Genomic DNA, 15,833 nt, shown 5'->3' with positions numbered 1-15,833 from the left:
TCTGCTACGTCCGACCTTGCTTCTGCCTACTCCCTTGTACCGCGCCCATCTTCAGCAGCCAGAGAGGTGAGCCGTTGCTAGTGGATACGACCTGGTCACTACCGCCGCAGCAAGACCATCCCGCTTTGCGGCGGGCTCTGGTGAAAACCAGTAGTGGCTTAGAACCGGTCCACTAGCACGGTCCACGCCAATCCCTCTCTGGCACAGAGGATCCACTACCTGCCAGCCGGCATCGTGACAAATATGGTACAATACTTAGATGTAGGTATGTGGTATGCACATATGAGGGCAAAAAAAATGCGCTACAGTACACATGGAAAATGTATTTTTATAAAACACCAGCCGGTGATTACTTTTGCCTGGACTTTACCAGTATCTAGACTTTTTACAGATTGACAGATACAAAATAGTAGACTGCTTTGATGTAGGTATGTGGTATTTGCGTATGAGGGCAGAAAAATGCACTGCTAAAAAAAAATGTATTTTTGCACAGCAGCAAGACACAACAGTGCAGCACCACAAAACAATTGTGTATTAAAGACAAAATTGCACTCTGTCACTGAGTATTAAGTATAGTGTGAACTGCTGGTTATTATATCGTCTACAGACTTGTATAAGCAGCAGAAGATTTCTTGTGGAAAAAATACACAGAATTGCGCTGAAAAATCATTCCTGCCTCCTGTGATAAGGTTCATGAAGTTAAGGCAGCTTGTTGATATGTATGAGGCAACGAAAAGCTATCTGCCCCTCTCTGATAAAATGCTGAATAAATTGACTGGGAGGTTAATGGCTGGCGTAAAAATCCTTCTCAGTGACAACAAGCAAAGCACTGCACTGCTCTCTGTCCACAACGCTCATGTGACTAGCAGTTGGCAGTGGAACGCTGCGGTATGATCAATTCACCATGTCTGTGTAACACACCGAGACACGCAGTCCGTTCTATCCCTCTGTAGTGTATGGCATGAAATGAGCAGCCGCAAAATGGCTGCCAATTATATAGGGCTGTGACATCACACGGGTGAATGAATGCTGATAGGCTGCATTCTGCATGTGATTCAGGGTCATCCTGCCTACCTCCCTTCCCGCCTTGCCTTCCCAGCATCCCCTGCCCCATGTACTGACATGTGGATTCGCCATTTTAGGTGTCCTGGAGCCTGGAACGCTGTAAAATGGAGTTTAATGGAGCGATTTGCGCGATAGAATGCCGGCGATATTCCCATTCCTTGTGAATCGAATAAATCCTGAAATTTGTAACGAATTTGGGTTCGTCTGCTTCGATTCGCTCATCTCTAGTCTCAATAGTCACCCTTCATTGCGCTGAGAAACATGACAGGAGTTTTTCTTCCATTTCTGTACGGGGAATAGAAAGTGGTTTCCCAATTAGGAGGTAGTTTCAGACATAAATTGCTGGATCAAGAGGTTTTTAGGATTTTAAAACTCAATACACGTTTTCCTACTGGTCTGAATAAAAGACAGGATGTGATGTTGCATTATTATTTGTAAATTTTTATTCCATTTTATTGCATATATCACATCCTGCTTTGTCCATTTCTTGATTAGTGTGCTGTCTAAGTTTGTTCTGCGTTAAATGCGATGGTTATTGGACATGTTCAATTTTTCCAGCTTTTATCTACAGATAGCTAGTCAGTTCAAAACTTATGTGTCAATAATGTGAACTATGATCGATATATACTTCAGTTTTTTTGGATACTAGTTTTTGAGATACATATATAGTATGATTTTTTTTTTACATGATATCTTTATACAACATAAATTTTTTGGCACAATTTGCATTAGTCCGTATATTTAAATAATTTGTTTTCTATAGCACCGTCATGCTTTATACCTCAAGCTTTTATTATTATGAGTTTTAATTATGTTTTGTATTCACGATGATACTATTATGAATATGGTGGCTGCAGGGTTAATCTGCCCTGCATTCATTATATAAGAGCTTCACTTTTGTATCTTACTTGTACGACTAAGGCTGCGCAAGACAGTGGAAACGCGTCACGTGTTTGCTTAAAAATAAAGGACTAAAAGATTTTATACCGAGCTACTGTGCTGGACATCTCTCTGTTTTACTGGTTTGGATTCTTCCCCTCCAGTGCGTGCTACAGTGGGGCGCCTACTTAAGGCGAGCTGGAATATACCTGCATTGCATAAAGGGGCATATGGATTGTACATAAAGTAGTCCTTTTTAGGAGTGAAATTCGATATAACATGGATATTTATTGAATGTTTCATCAACTGTATGACCAGTAATAGCTCTATTAAAATGGCTGAAGCAGTATCAGATGATATAATAACTCTCTCAGGGTTTCAGTATAACATTTGATTGAAATGTCATTCACCCTTTTATTTTATTAAATACATTTATAGGAGTATATTTGTATGTTAAAAAAAGGTAAAGGTGATCTTTGGGCCAAGATGCTACCATAATCAGAGAAATGTTCCAGGATCACACTTTTTATTTTACATTAACCCCTTAACCCCTTATTTTTTTCCTCCTTGCCTTCAAAAAATTATACCTCTTTTATATTTTCATCCACAGACTAGTATGAGGGCTTGTTTTTTGCGTGACCAGTTGTTCGTTGTAATGCCATCACTCACTTTACCATAACATTTATGGTGCAACCCAAAAAATACTATTTGTGTTGGGAAATTGAAAGGAAAACCGCAATTTTGCAAATTTTGGAAGGTTTCGTTTTCACGCCGTACAATTTATGGTAACAATTACATGTGTTCATTATTCTTTGGGTCAATACGATTAAAATTATACCAATGATAACATACTTTTCTATTACTGTTGCGCTTAAACAAAATCGCAAACTGTTTAACCAAATTACTACGTTTAAAATCCCCCTATTTTGAAGACCTATAACTTTTTCATTTTTCTGTATAAGCAGCGGTATGAGGGCTAATTTTTGCGCTGTTATCTTTACTTTTTATTGATACCATATTTGTTGATATAAAACTTTTAATACTTTTTTAATAAATTTTTTGGGAATTAAATGTTATAAAAAAGCAGCTATTTTGGAATTTTTTTTAACGTTCACGCCGTTCACCGTATGATATCATTAACATTTTATTTTAATAGTTGAGATATTTATGCACGCGGTGATACCAAATATGTATATAAAATCTTTTTTTTTACACTTTTTGGGGGTGAAATAGGGATGATGGGACACTTTACGTTTTTATTGGGGGAGGGGGTTTTTCACATTTTATTTACTTTTATTTTTTGCTGTTTTTTACTTTTATTTTTACACTTTAATAGCAATCATTTGAATGCTAATACTGTTCAGTGCTATGCATAGGACATAGCACTGATCAGTATTATCGGTCATCTTCTGCTCTTGTCTGCTCGATCGCAGACCAGAGCAGAAGACCCGTGGAAGGCAGCAGAGGCAGGTGAAGGGACCTTGGGCTGCCATGTTGGAGGATCGGATCGCTTCGGCAGCGCTGCGGGCGATACGATCATCCATTCAAAGTACCGCGATGCTGCAGATGCAGTGATCTGTATTGATCACGGCATCTGAGGGGTTAATGGTGGACATACGCACGATCGCGGATGTCCGCCATTACTGGTGGGTCCCTGGCTGCTATCAGCAGCCGGGATCTGCCACGCATGACGCGAGCATCGCTCCGATGCTCCCGGTTATGCATAGGACGTAAATGTACGTCCTGTTGCGTTAAGTACCAGCTCACCAGGACGTACATTTACATCCTGCGTTGTTAAGGGGTTAATGACTAAACAAATATATTTCAAGTAACAAGTGTAAGAAAATTACTCTGGCATAATAACAACATGAGTATAAATCATTCCTGTTGAATATTTGCCTTCTTCTGTGGTCCATGGTCCCAGCTGGGCCTCTAGAGTGAGGTGCCAGTAAGCAGTTCTGGACCATTGTTGATTCAAAGGTCATTGCAGGATATAGAAATATTGAAGAGCTTGACTGCCAGGCTGACCAGTTTAATCTAAGGACACCAGGGCTGGCCCAAGCATGGCAGGATGAGTCAGGGAATAGGTATTCCTCTGAGTCTTCTGATTAGGGGTTTGAGCCTAGGGGTTTGAGCCAATGGGTTTGTTATTCATCCTTAGTTAAAAACCAGCAGGATCTGCTGATTGTAATGTCATTCCATTTCTGGACTCATGTACCATTGCTGAGCATTTTGATGGCTTATTGCATGTTTGTGTTTTTGTGTACTGTTGTATTAAAAACTAATAAAAAGCTTTTTGACACACAAAAAAAAAACAGCAGGATAATAGCAAAGGTTTAAATATGGGTCCAGTCTCCAAGAATCGAATTTCAAAATCATCTCGAGATGGTATAGAACACCTGAGTTTCTACATGCTCATGGTCTATCCCCTACAAACCTATGTTGGAGATGCAGTACACAGATAGGGTCCCATGCTCATATCTGGGGGCAATGCAACTCTTATGGAATTCTATAAAACAAGCCATAGATGAAATCACTGGAACGGCACAGACTCTCACAGCACCTCTAATCTTACTAGGATGCCCCTCTCCCAAGTATACCCCCACAAACAAGTCTTTAGTCACTCACCTCTTGGTGGCTGTAAAGACTCTGATCCCCTTAAGGTGGTTGCAGACTTCGCCCCTGACACTAACTGAATGGTTCGAGAAGATTCAGCAGATTTGCAGGTTCGAAGAGTTGACTAGTAGAGCTACACAAACCCACGACTCCTTTCTAAAAATATGGTCGCCTTGGCTTTCTTCTACCTATAACCCCTCTGTATAGTCAATTTTTCCTCTTCTAGGTGCACACACCATGGCTCCTTATGGTATAGATCCTCTCCCCATCATAAGTACCCTTATATTTGGACACTATGTTCTCTAATTAGATAATAATAAAAACTTATTTGATAAAAAAAAAAAATATGGGTCCAGTTTCATCTATTCAAAAAAAAAAAAAAAATTCAAAATACCCCCAAAATTGGCTTTGTCAGAATCTGATATTCTATAATTTGCTTTAAGCAATCCGTTTGGTTTTGTGTCAAAGATAGGAGTCCCTGCTCCTGTACTTAGCAGCGAGCCATACATGTTCAGTGAACATTCGCAGAGCGCTCAGCCAAGCAAATGTATACATCACTGCTTACTGAGTTCATTGGCTCTGTACCCCACCCAGTGAATGTGTACAGAACCTTTTGCTCTTTGTCCAACCTAGAGAATGTAACTGAACAGCAGGACATACAGTGTATGAATCATTGCTATTGTTACAGAAGCAGGGTCTCCTGTATTTTGCCAGGGACTCATTTTTCTGCATGAATCTAAATTATCCCTACATTTGGATCAAATTCCTGTGAATCCTATTGAAACAAATTTTGGGAGTTTTGCATCTGTGGTTCATATTGGCACAGTGTCCCTTACATTACTTTTGGGGAAGCTGGTGGTTAGGGCTCTAGCCAGCCAGGCCTTCTCAAAAAGTGGTTTGTTGCCTTGTCAATGATGGCCATACATGACAGGTGTGTACTGTACGCTTAAACTTGTGGGGTTGATCACCCATATCCATGATGACTTGTCTAAGGTAATTCCATAGGAGCTTTAGTCATTTCTGTGAAAGTTTAATTTTGCTTGTAGAGTTATCCCCATGGTCCTTGCTTATCGCAATCAATTGGTTATTTATCCCATATCCAGGTGACTAGGGACGACCATAAATATCTCTACATATGGGATCTTTTCCTGTTGTCATTCAATATGTTCTCAATATGTTCCGGTTGTCATTCAATATGTTCTCATGTTGGTGCAGTGGACTGTCTAGAGAGGAGTTTACAAATTGACTTGTCTGGTTAGGGTACTTGGGACCCTGCTGGGTAGGGCAAAAAGTAATGTGTGAATGGGTGGCCAGATTCTTGCAAGGTGTACCTAATAAACATTGAGGTTTTTTTTTCCGCTTATCCCCATCTTAGTTGTGGTTCACTTATGAGGGAAGATGTTCATGGAAGGATAATGGTGCTTTTGGTCAAGTAATTTTTATTACATTTTTAACAATAAGGTGGAATACACCCTTATAATATTAGTGCAAACATAGATTCAATATACATAGTGGGCCATTTATATGGATACACCTTAATAAAATTGGAATGGTTGGTGATATTAACTTCCTGTTTGTGGCACATTAGTATATGTGAGGGGGGAACTTTTCAAGATGGGTGGTGACTAGAGATGAGCGAATCGAAGTTGACGAACCCGAATTCGTTACGAATTTCATGAAAAATTCGATTCACAACGAATGTGAATATCGCCGCGATTCGATCGCGCAAATCGCTTCATTAAACTCCATTTTACAGCGTTCCAGGCTATTGGAGACCTAAGATGGCGGATTCACATGTGAGTACATGGGGCAGGGGATTATGGGAGGGCGGGAAACAGCGGCGGGAATGAAGGTAGGCGGGCTGACCCTGAATCACATGTGAGATGCAGCCTATCAGTGTTCACTGACCCCTGTGATGTCACAGCCCCTATATAATCGGCAGCCATCTTGCCTCTCTTCATTTCATCTATGCACTCAGATAGAGAGGAGGGGACTGTGTGTGTGTGAATAGCTCATACCACAGCGTTACACTGCAACTGCTAGTCACATCAGCATTAGGGAAAGGCAGGAGTGCAGAGTGCTTTGCTGTACACACTGAGAAGGATCATTGATAGCTAAACCTCCTATTCGCGTTATTGAGCATTGCAGCAGAGAACGGCAGATAGCTGTCAGCTGCCTCATACAGATCTCCAAGCTGCCTGAACTTTCTGAAGCATCTTATCTCCTCATTTTTAAGCCCAATTGAGTTTATTTATTTTTTTGCTCCACAAATCTTCTGCTGCTCAGAATTGTGTGACATAGTGCAATTTAGGGTTTAATCCCTGGATTTTTTTTTTGTGGTGTTGCACTGTTGGGTCCTGCTGCTGTTCAGAAATACGTGATTTTTCAGTGGACTGTGGTGCATTTGTACCATTTTGTACCTGTTAATCTGTCAAGGGGCTACATTCTGTGCAAGTCCAAACAAAAGTATTCACCGGCTGTTTTTTTTTTTTTTTAATTGTTTTTTCTGCGTACAGTTATGCATATATAACTGCCCTCATCAGTGCATACCGCATAGGTACATCCAAGTATTGTACCATTTAGTACCTGTTAAGCTGTCAAGGTGCTCCATACGGTCAAAGTCCAAACAATAGTATCCACTGGCTGGTGTTTTACAAAAATACAGAGTTTTTTCTGCATATAGTTACGCTTATTACTGCCCTCATCAGTGCAGACCGCATAGGTACATCCAAGTATTTTACCATTTAGTACCTGTTAAGCTGTCAAGGTGCTCCATACCATCAAAGTCCAAACAATAGTATCCACCGGCTGGTGTTTTACAAAAATACAGAGGTTTTTTTCTGCGTATAGTTACGCATATTACTGCCCTCATCAATGCATACCACATTGTTACATCCAAGTATTGTACCATTTAGTACCTGTTAAACTGTCAAGGTGCTCCATACCATCAAAGTCCAAACAATAGCATTCACCGGCTGGTGTTTTACAAACGTACAGAGTTTTTTCTGCGTATAGTTACGCTTATTACTGCCCTCATCAGTGCAGACCGCATAGGTACATCCAAGTATTGTACCATCTAGTACCTGTTAATCTGTCAAGGGCCTACATACTGTGAAAGGACAGCCGTAAGTAATCACCTGCTGCTGTTCTAGACAAATACTGTTTAAAGAGTAGTGTAGCGTATTGTAATACCCTCATAAACGCACTAAGTATGCCAGGCAGAGAAGTGCCAGGACGTGCACAGAGGAGTGGCAGAGGCCTAAATACTTCAGGCAGAGTTGGCAGCAGACTTGGGGCGAGTGGCAGCAGGAGTCGCAGCGAGAGGCCTGAGCTCCCGTTATCAGCCAGCCGTCGTGTCTCCACCAGCAACCCATCTGCCGTCTTCGATTGGTTAACACACTCATCCACATCATCACAAGTGACATCTGACACCCCCAGTCAACAGTCGGTGGGTTCCTCAGACACAACCCTCAGTTGGCATGGCCCGGGAGCAGTCCCTGTTCTCCCATTGCCTTTGTCCTATGCTGTTCGCTCTCGTAGAGAAGTATCTTATGCTGTGGGTTAAGCTCCAGTATTTACTGAGGACGATCTAATAGAGGACAGTCAGCAGCTACTGGACAGCCAAGAAGGGGAGGAGACATGTGCCGCTTGCTCCGCTAGGCGGCCAAGTAGTGATGCGGAGAGTGACGTGGGAGGCGGTGTTGCAAGTGTTCAGGGTGCTGAAGCAGACACTGTTGGGGAACCTGAGGAGGACATCAGTGACGTGCACACAACTGTTGATGATGATGAAGCCGATCGCAATTGGGAGCCGGGTGCAGAAGGGACTTCATCATTAGTGTTGCTCACGAATATTTGTAATGCAAATTTTATTCGCGAATATCGCATATTCGCAAATTTGCGTATATTCGCGAATATAGCGCTATATATTCGTAATTACGAATATTCGTTTTTTTTTTGCCATAGTACACATCACAGTGATCACCCCTCTCTGCTTCCAGCTTGTGTGATGTAAAGAAGGCTCTAATATTACTGTTTGAGACTGGCGTGCGAATTTTCGCACATACAAAAACTACCATATGCTAATTTTCACATATGCAAATTTTCACATGCGCGAATTTCGCATATGCGAAAATAAAACGCGAATATTACGAATATGCGAATTTAGCGAATATATGACGAATATTCGTCCATATATTTACGAAATATCACGAATTCGAACATGGCCTATGCCGCTCAACACTATTCATCATCATCAGGAGAAGAGAGTTGCAGGTTGCCCTTGAGGCAGCAAGGCGGTAGCACGGTTGGCAGTCAGCGTGGTGGCAGTAGTGGAAATTCAGGAGCCAAATGTGCCTGGGGGAGACCTCCTGCTTCGCGACAGCCTACCTTTCCGGGAGGTAGTGGAACAGGAGACGGTTTCTGGAGACGGTGCCAGTAGCAGCCAATTAGTGCGAACTGCGGGTGGGAAAATCAGCTACTCAGCGGTGTGGAAGTTTTTCATAAGGCATCCGGAGGAGGTTCACATAGCCACATGCAAGATCTGTCGGCAGAAGGTCCCAATGTCAGCACCACGGCCCTGCGTCAACACATGCTTCGCCACCATAAAGTGGCCTGGGAGAACCGTGGCTCTGATGTAGTGGTCCAGCCTGCTGCATCACCCAGTGGCCATCCGCTCCCTCCTTCATCCAGCGAAGGCTCCACCACCTCAGCCGAAGGGAGCTGTGTGTCAAACCCTCCTTCTGTCGCTCCTGCTTCTCCCGCTTTTGGTCAGCCATTCCGCCAACAATCCATCGGCGAAGCCATGTCCAAGAGACAACAGTACGTACCCACTCATCCAACGGCGCAGAAGTTGAATGTGCTCCTGTCCAAGTTGCTGGTGTTGCAGTCCCTCCCTTTTCAAGTGGTGGACTCTGCACCTTTCAGAGAATTGATGGCTTGTGCCGAGCCGAGGTGGAGAGTCCCAAGCCGTCATTTCTTTGCGAAGAAGACAGTACCAGCCCTGCATAAGTTTGTACAGTGGGCCAGTCCTTGAGCCTGTCGGTGTGTTTAAAAGTGCACGGCAGCGTGTGGAGCTCTAACTACGGGCAGGGACAATACTTGTCTTTTACGGCCCACTGGGTAAATATGGTTCCTGCACAGCCACAATAGCAACTTGGACAGGTCACACCGCTTCCTCCTCCATGCTCTCGCTTCCAGGCAGTTGGTCCTGTTACAGCGTGCGATGCCGCTTCCTCATCCTCCACCGTGTCCTCGGCCTCCACTGCACGTCCAAATCTCAATGGCCCTTCATCGTACCATGTGTGTAGGGCGTGGCGGTGTCAAGCTGTTCTTCACATGGTTTGCATTTGCGAACGGAGTCACACAGGGGAGGAACTGCTAAAGTTCATTCGTAAAGAAATCTGAGTATGGTTTACTCCATGAAATCTGGAAATGGGAACCATGGTGACCGACAACGGGTGTCCGCGCTGCGACAAGGAAGTGTGAAACATGCGCCCTGCATGGCACACGTGTTGAATCTGGTTGTCAAGCACTTCCTCAAGTCTTCACCCCATTTGCAAAACATCCTGAAAATGGCAAGGAAACTGTGCATGCACTTCAGCCACTCGTACACCGCCAAGCACACCTTCCTTGAGCTGCAGCGTCAGAACGGTATCCCACAACATAGTCTTATTTGTGACATTGCCACACGTTGGAATTCCACCCTTCATATTTTGGACAGACTAAACGAACAAAGTAAAGCCATCACCGATTTCTTGATGATCCAAGCAGATAGGAGTACTCCCCTGTGTAACTTCAATGTGAACCAGTGGCAGCTCATACGTGACACCTGCCGTTTGCTGAGGCCCTTTGAGGAAGCCACATTATTTGTGAGTCGCCTGGATTACGCCATGAACGACGTAATTCCACTCCTACATTGCCTACAACAAATTATTGAAACCATGGCTGGTCACGGCAATGGAGACATTGCACCTATATCTCAAGGCTACATGAGCCCTGTGGGGGCTGAACTGGAGGAGGAGGATGACGAGGGGCAGAGCGGAGCACACTTTAGGTTGGATGAGATGGCTGGTGTTTCTAGTCTTCGGACAGGAGAGGAGGAGCAGGAGCAGCCAGAGGAGCTGGAGGGTTATGAGGAAGTTGAGACAGAGGACCCAGACACATGCAGTGGAGAGGGAGGCAGGTAGTCCCTCCGTGTCACTGTCGCAAATGGCACGATGCATGCTCAGTTGCTTGCTTAGTGACCCCCGAATTGTCAAAATTCAATACCAGCTCAATCAGCAGCAGCCTGAGTTTACAGTCGCTGATGAGTAGCTTTCTTCACCTGCATAGTGAAGCAACTCATCAGTAGCAGGTAGACATGGAGCAGGACCTGAACCAGCAGGTGGTGGCATACCTTGACATGGCCATGCCAACAACCATTGAAGATCCGCTGGACTTCTGGGCAGCCAAACTTGATTTATGGCCACAACTAGCAGAGTTTGCCCTGGAAAAGCTGTCCTGCCCGGCCAGTAGTGGCCCATCAGAGCGGGTGTTTAGTGCGCCCGGGGCCATAGTCACCCCAAGGCGAACTTGTCTGTCCATTAAAAATGTGGAGAGACTGACGTTTGTCAAGATGAATCAGGGATGGATCAGCCAGGATTTCCAGCCACCAATGCCAAATGCCTCAGAGTAGATTGACCATGCTGCTACACCAACATTTCCCAATTATGGTTGGTTATGAAACCCTATTGGGTTATTAATTAGCGTTATGAAACCCTCTTTGGTACTGCGATTGCCTGCTCCTGGCTCATCCTGTGTGTTTCAGGAACAACTTGTCTCACTGATGCTTCTGGCCTTGGGCCTTCAATTTTTGGATGTTTAGCAATAGCTAAATACATGCTTAATGCAAATGTCAACATTCATCTCTAAATGTAAGGGGTTGGTTATGAAACCCTCTTGGATACTGCGATTACCTTCTCCTGGCTCATCCTGTGTTTTTCAGGAACTACTTGCCTCACTGATGCTTCTGGCCTTGGGCCTTTAATTTTTGGATGTTTTGCAGTAGCTAAATACATGCTTAATGCAAATTTCAACATTGATCTTTAAATGTAAGGGGTTGGTTATGAAACCCTCTTGGGTACTGCTCCTGACTGCTCCTGACTCATTCTATGTCTTTCAGGAAATAATTGCCTCCCTGGCAATTATGCCTCAGGCCTTGGGCCTTCAATTTTTGGAAGTTTAGCAGTAGCTAATACATGCTTAATGCAAATTTCAACTATGATCTTTAAATTCTCGGTGCACTGCTAGGTCCTTCTCCTACCCCGCCGGGGCCGATCCGAGGACCTCACTAAACCATCCAATCGGTAGTAGAGACATGCAGTGTGTACAAAGGGCAGGGACTTAATGAACCCGAGCTTATGACCCGCGCTTAGTTGTGATTCTTCTTTCCTGGCAAATAATTGCAATCCCTGATCCTTATTGCCAACGGGATTAAGCGGGTTACCCGCACCTGTAGATGAAAGATAGACACACGCTGGTCCATTCAGTGTAGCGCGCGTGCAGCCCCGAACATCTGAGGGCATAACACACCTGTTATTGCTCGATCTCGCGAGTGATCGTGCAATGTAAGGGGTTATTAAAGCCTCTTGGGTACTGCTGATGCCTACTCCTGACTGCTCCTGTGTCCTTCAGGAACTACTTGACTTCATGATGCTTCTGGGCTTGGGCCTTTAATTTTAGGATTTTTAGAAATACATACATACATGCTTAATTTAAATTTCAACATTAATGGTGCAATGTATGGGGTTATTAAACCCTCTTGGGTAGTGTTTTTTTTCAAATTTTCTGATAATTATCACAGTAATAAACTTGAATTTTCCACAATAATAACCATTACACCATTGTGTGATTTTTTAAGTAAAATTTTCAAAAAAAAAATACGCAGAGGGATGAACTCTGCTTCTTTATTTCATAAAAAATTATTTTATAGAAGAATGTCTTTTGGTGGTCCACCGTCCTGCATTATAGAGTCTTCTGGACTCTTGGATATGCGCTTGTTCTTAAACAAAGGTACAAAAACCAAAAATGGCCGGTCAGGGCTATGGAGACGCTGCGCCTACATCTTACGGCCACATGAGCCCTGTGGGTGCTTGTGAGATTAGGCCCTTTGTACCCACACGGCGGGTTCCGGGACACAAATTTTGATTTAAATTTCAAATAAAAAAATCACACATTTCAATGGTCTCCTCATGCTGCAGCCAACTCCAGGCTGCGTCATTCTGGTAATATATAGAGAGCACTTGCTGTCCTAAATTTTCGTTAACATTTTTCGTCAAAAATGTTTGTCTTTTTTATGAGGGATTGTGAAGCTTTGGTGTGTACTCATGCATTAACCAACTCCAGCCTGTGTCACCCCCTATCCAAAAGTCTTCTTCATAAATTTCTACAATTGTTGTATTTTTTGAAGGGATTGTGAAGCCCTAGTGTGTACTCATGCATCAGCCATCTCCAGGCTGTGTCATTCAGGCAATATATAGGTAGCACCCGCTGTCCTAAATATTCTAAAAATTATTTTAAAAATGTTTGTTTTTTCTTTGGGATTCTGAAGCCCTGGTGTGTACTCAATGCTGCTTCCTGCTACACTCTGTCTGCCCGTTGGTCCTGCGACAGTGTGCTACTCCGCCTCCACATCCTCCACTGTGTGTTAAGGCTCCACTGCCCGGACAAGTCTCAGTGGCCCTTCAGCATACCATGTGTGCAGGTCACAGCAGTGTCACGCTGTTCTTCACATGGTTTGCCTTGGCGAGAAGTCTTGGAAACAATGGCCGGTCAGGGCAATGGAGACGTTGCGCCTAAATCTCACGGCCACATGAGCCCTGTGGGGGCTTGTTGGATTTGGTCCTTCGTACCCACATGCTAGGGTCCGGGACATGCAAAGGTTGTTTTAAATTTTAAATCAAAAAATTATGGCCATTTTGAATCCAACTGAATCCAACTTATGTTTTTTCAATAGGAAGAGGGTCATGTGACACTTCAAACTTATTGGCAATTTTACAAGAAAAACAATGTGCTTGGTTTTAACGTAACTTTATTCTTTCAAGAGTTTCTGACCACTTATAAAATGTGTTCAATGTGCTGCCCATTGTGTTGGATTGTCAATGCAACCCTCTTCTCCTACTCTTCACACAGTGATAGCAACACCACAGGAGAAATGCTAGAACAGGCTTCCAGTATCTGTAGTAGTAGAATAGTGGTATTTCTTTTAATATGGAGCTGAATGAATCTGTCATTGGTATCTGAGACAGGGTCTAGGGGTTGAGGGGGTTTGTTTACTTCCCATCAATTGTTGATACATGATGTCAGATTTGGTCCAGAATTCTTCTGTGCCTACAATGTGCCAAGCTTACTGGTGAGCTTAGAACACATTTCAGAAGAATGAGGCCAGTTAGGTAAAGAAAGTTGGTTTACTGGGGTCTGTGGAAAAGGTCCTAGAGGCCTATGTAGTTTGTTTGAGCTGGGTTTTATGCCATTAGCTGGAAAAATGAGGCTGACTGCTTTGACTTTTGGTTTTCAGTCATCAGAATGCCCAGAGAATCTGAAGAGATTGCTAGATTAGGGACATCAAATCACACCGGCCTTGTACTGGAGTCTAATGAAATGGCTTGACTTCTATGTATTCATATGATTGAGGCTAGTTTGATATGAAGAAGAGCAGAATAGTGTCTATGATGTCCATGATGATGAAGCTTACCAGATTGTTGAGCTCCCCTGGTATTCTTGCCCTCCATGTAAAAGGGAATGATTTAGATCATATCCTGCAAAGGTATCTCCAGAAGATTATGAAAATTGTAACGTTGCATTGCTTGTGTTTGTTACCTGGGGTCTGGCTTGTGTGGATGGAGATGGTCCTACAAATAGAGGATGAGACATTAAACTGTTTCTGAAGGCAAACCATGTCCATCAAACAAAAATAGACCAGGACATGTTTAATGTTGAGTGACAATAAGGTATAGAGGAAGTTTTTACTCTTGGTGGGGTAGTCAGCCTGGTTAATATTTTGGGATTGCTGTGACCTTTCACAACCAAAAAAAATATTTCTCAATTTCTGGGGTTTGGTGATGGTGGTAAAATGTTCTCAAGACATTTAACATTAGGGTTGTCAAACTAATAAAGAAAACTTTAAAGCAGTTTCTTTAATTGATGAAATTATTTTCATTCTAATTTACTTGTTCTATTTTCTGGTTCTGCCTTGACCTTTGCCCTGGTGCTCAAATACTATTATTCATATAGCACCAGCATATTCTATTGCACTGTATAAAGATTATCATCATTCACTTAGGTCCCGGCCCCATTTAGTTTCTATATCTAAATTACAATTTAATCTTTTCGGTATGTTTTTCGGAAAGTAACCATGACTGCCCAAAGAAAACACATACAGACACAGGGAAACATACAAACTCTATGCCCTTAGTCAGATTTGAACTCAGGACCCCGGTACTGTAAGACAACAATAGTAAGCTGTCAGCACAAAAATATATGTGACCATGCAGCAGCTCTTTAAAGCAGCTCTCCATTATGGCTAAATTGGGTATTCTACTCTGTGACAATAAAATGTCCTAAAAATGTGTACTGACAAGTGTTGTCCAGATGAAAAAAAAACTTCATGGAAATGAAAAGAAATGTTTTTTAATGATCTAATAAGAAAGTAAATAACATGTTTACAGCATGAAAGCACCACTACCTACTGTAAATATCGTAATATTATAGATATTGTCCTCCTGGAGTTTGATGCAAATTGTTGCTGTAATTGTAACACTCACGTTTCTGAAGACAGGAACTCAGGTGTATGTGGATCCGCTGGACCTGTGTGGGCGATGACTCGGACCGTGCCAGGGAACAGAGTCTAAGGTGCCGCTGGTCTTCACCAGAGCCCGCCGCAAAGCAGGTTGGGCTTGCTGCTGCAGGCGACACCCAGGTCGTAACCCCCTGCAACGGCTCGACCACACAGGCTGCTGAGGAAATGCGAAGCACAGAAGGGATTGTTACGCCGAGCGCTCCGGGTCCCTGCTCCTCCCCGGAGTGTTTGCGGCGTTCTCTTCTCTGCAGCGCCCCGGTCAGACCCGCTGACCGGGAGCGCTGCACTGTCACTGCCGGAGGGGATGCGATCCGCGTAGCGGGACGCGCCCGCCCGCGGGTCGCATACCAATCCGCTCACCTGTCCCGGCTGTCACGTCCCGGCGCGCACGGCCCCGCTCTCTAGGGCAAGCGTGCGCCGACTCTCTGAGATTTAAAGG

The sequence above is a fragment of the Hyla sarda genome, chromosome 6 (assembly GCF_029499605.1).
Source record: "Hyla sarda isolate aHylSar1 chromosome 6, aHylSar1.hap1, whole genome shotgun sequence".
Classification (NCBI taxonomy): Eukaryota; Metazoa; Chordata; class Amphibia; order Anura; family Hylidae; genus Hyla; species Hyla sarda.
The sequence above is the reverse complement of the archived record's forward strand: the minus strand, read 5'-3'. Positions refer to the sequence as shown.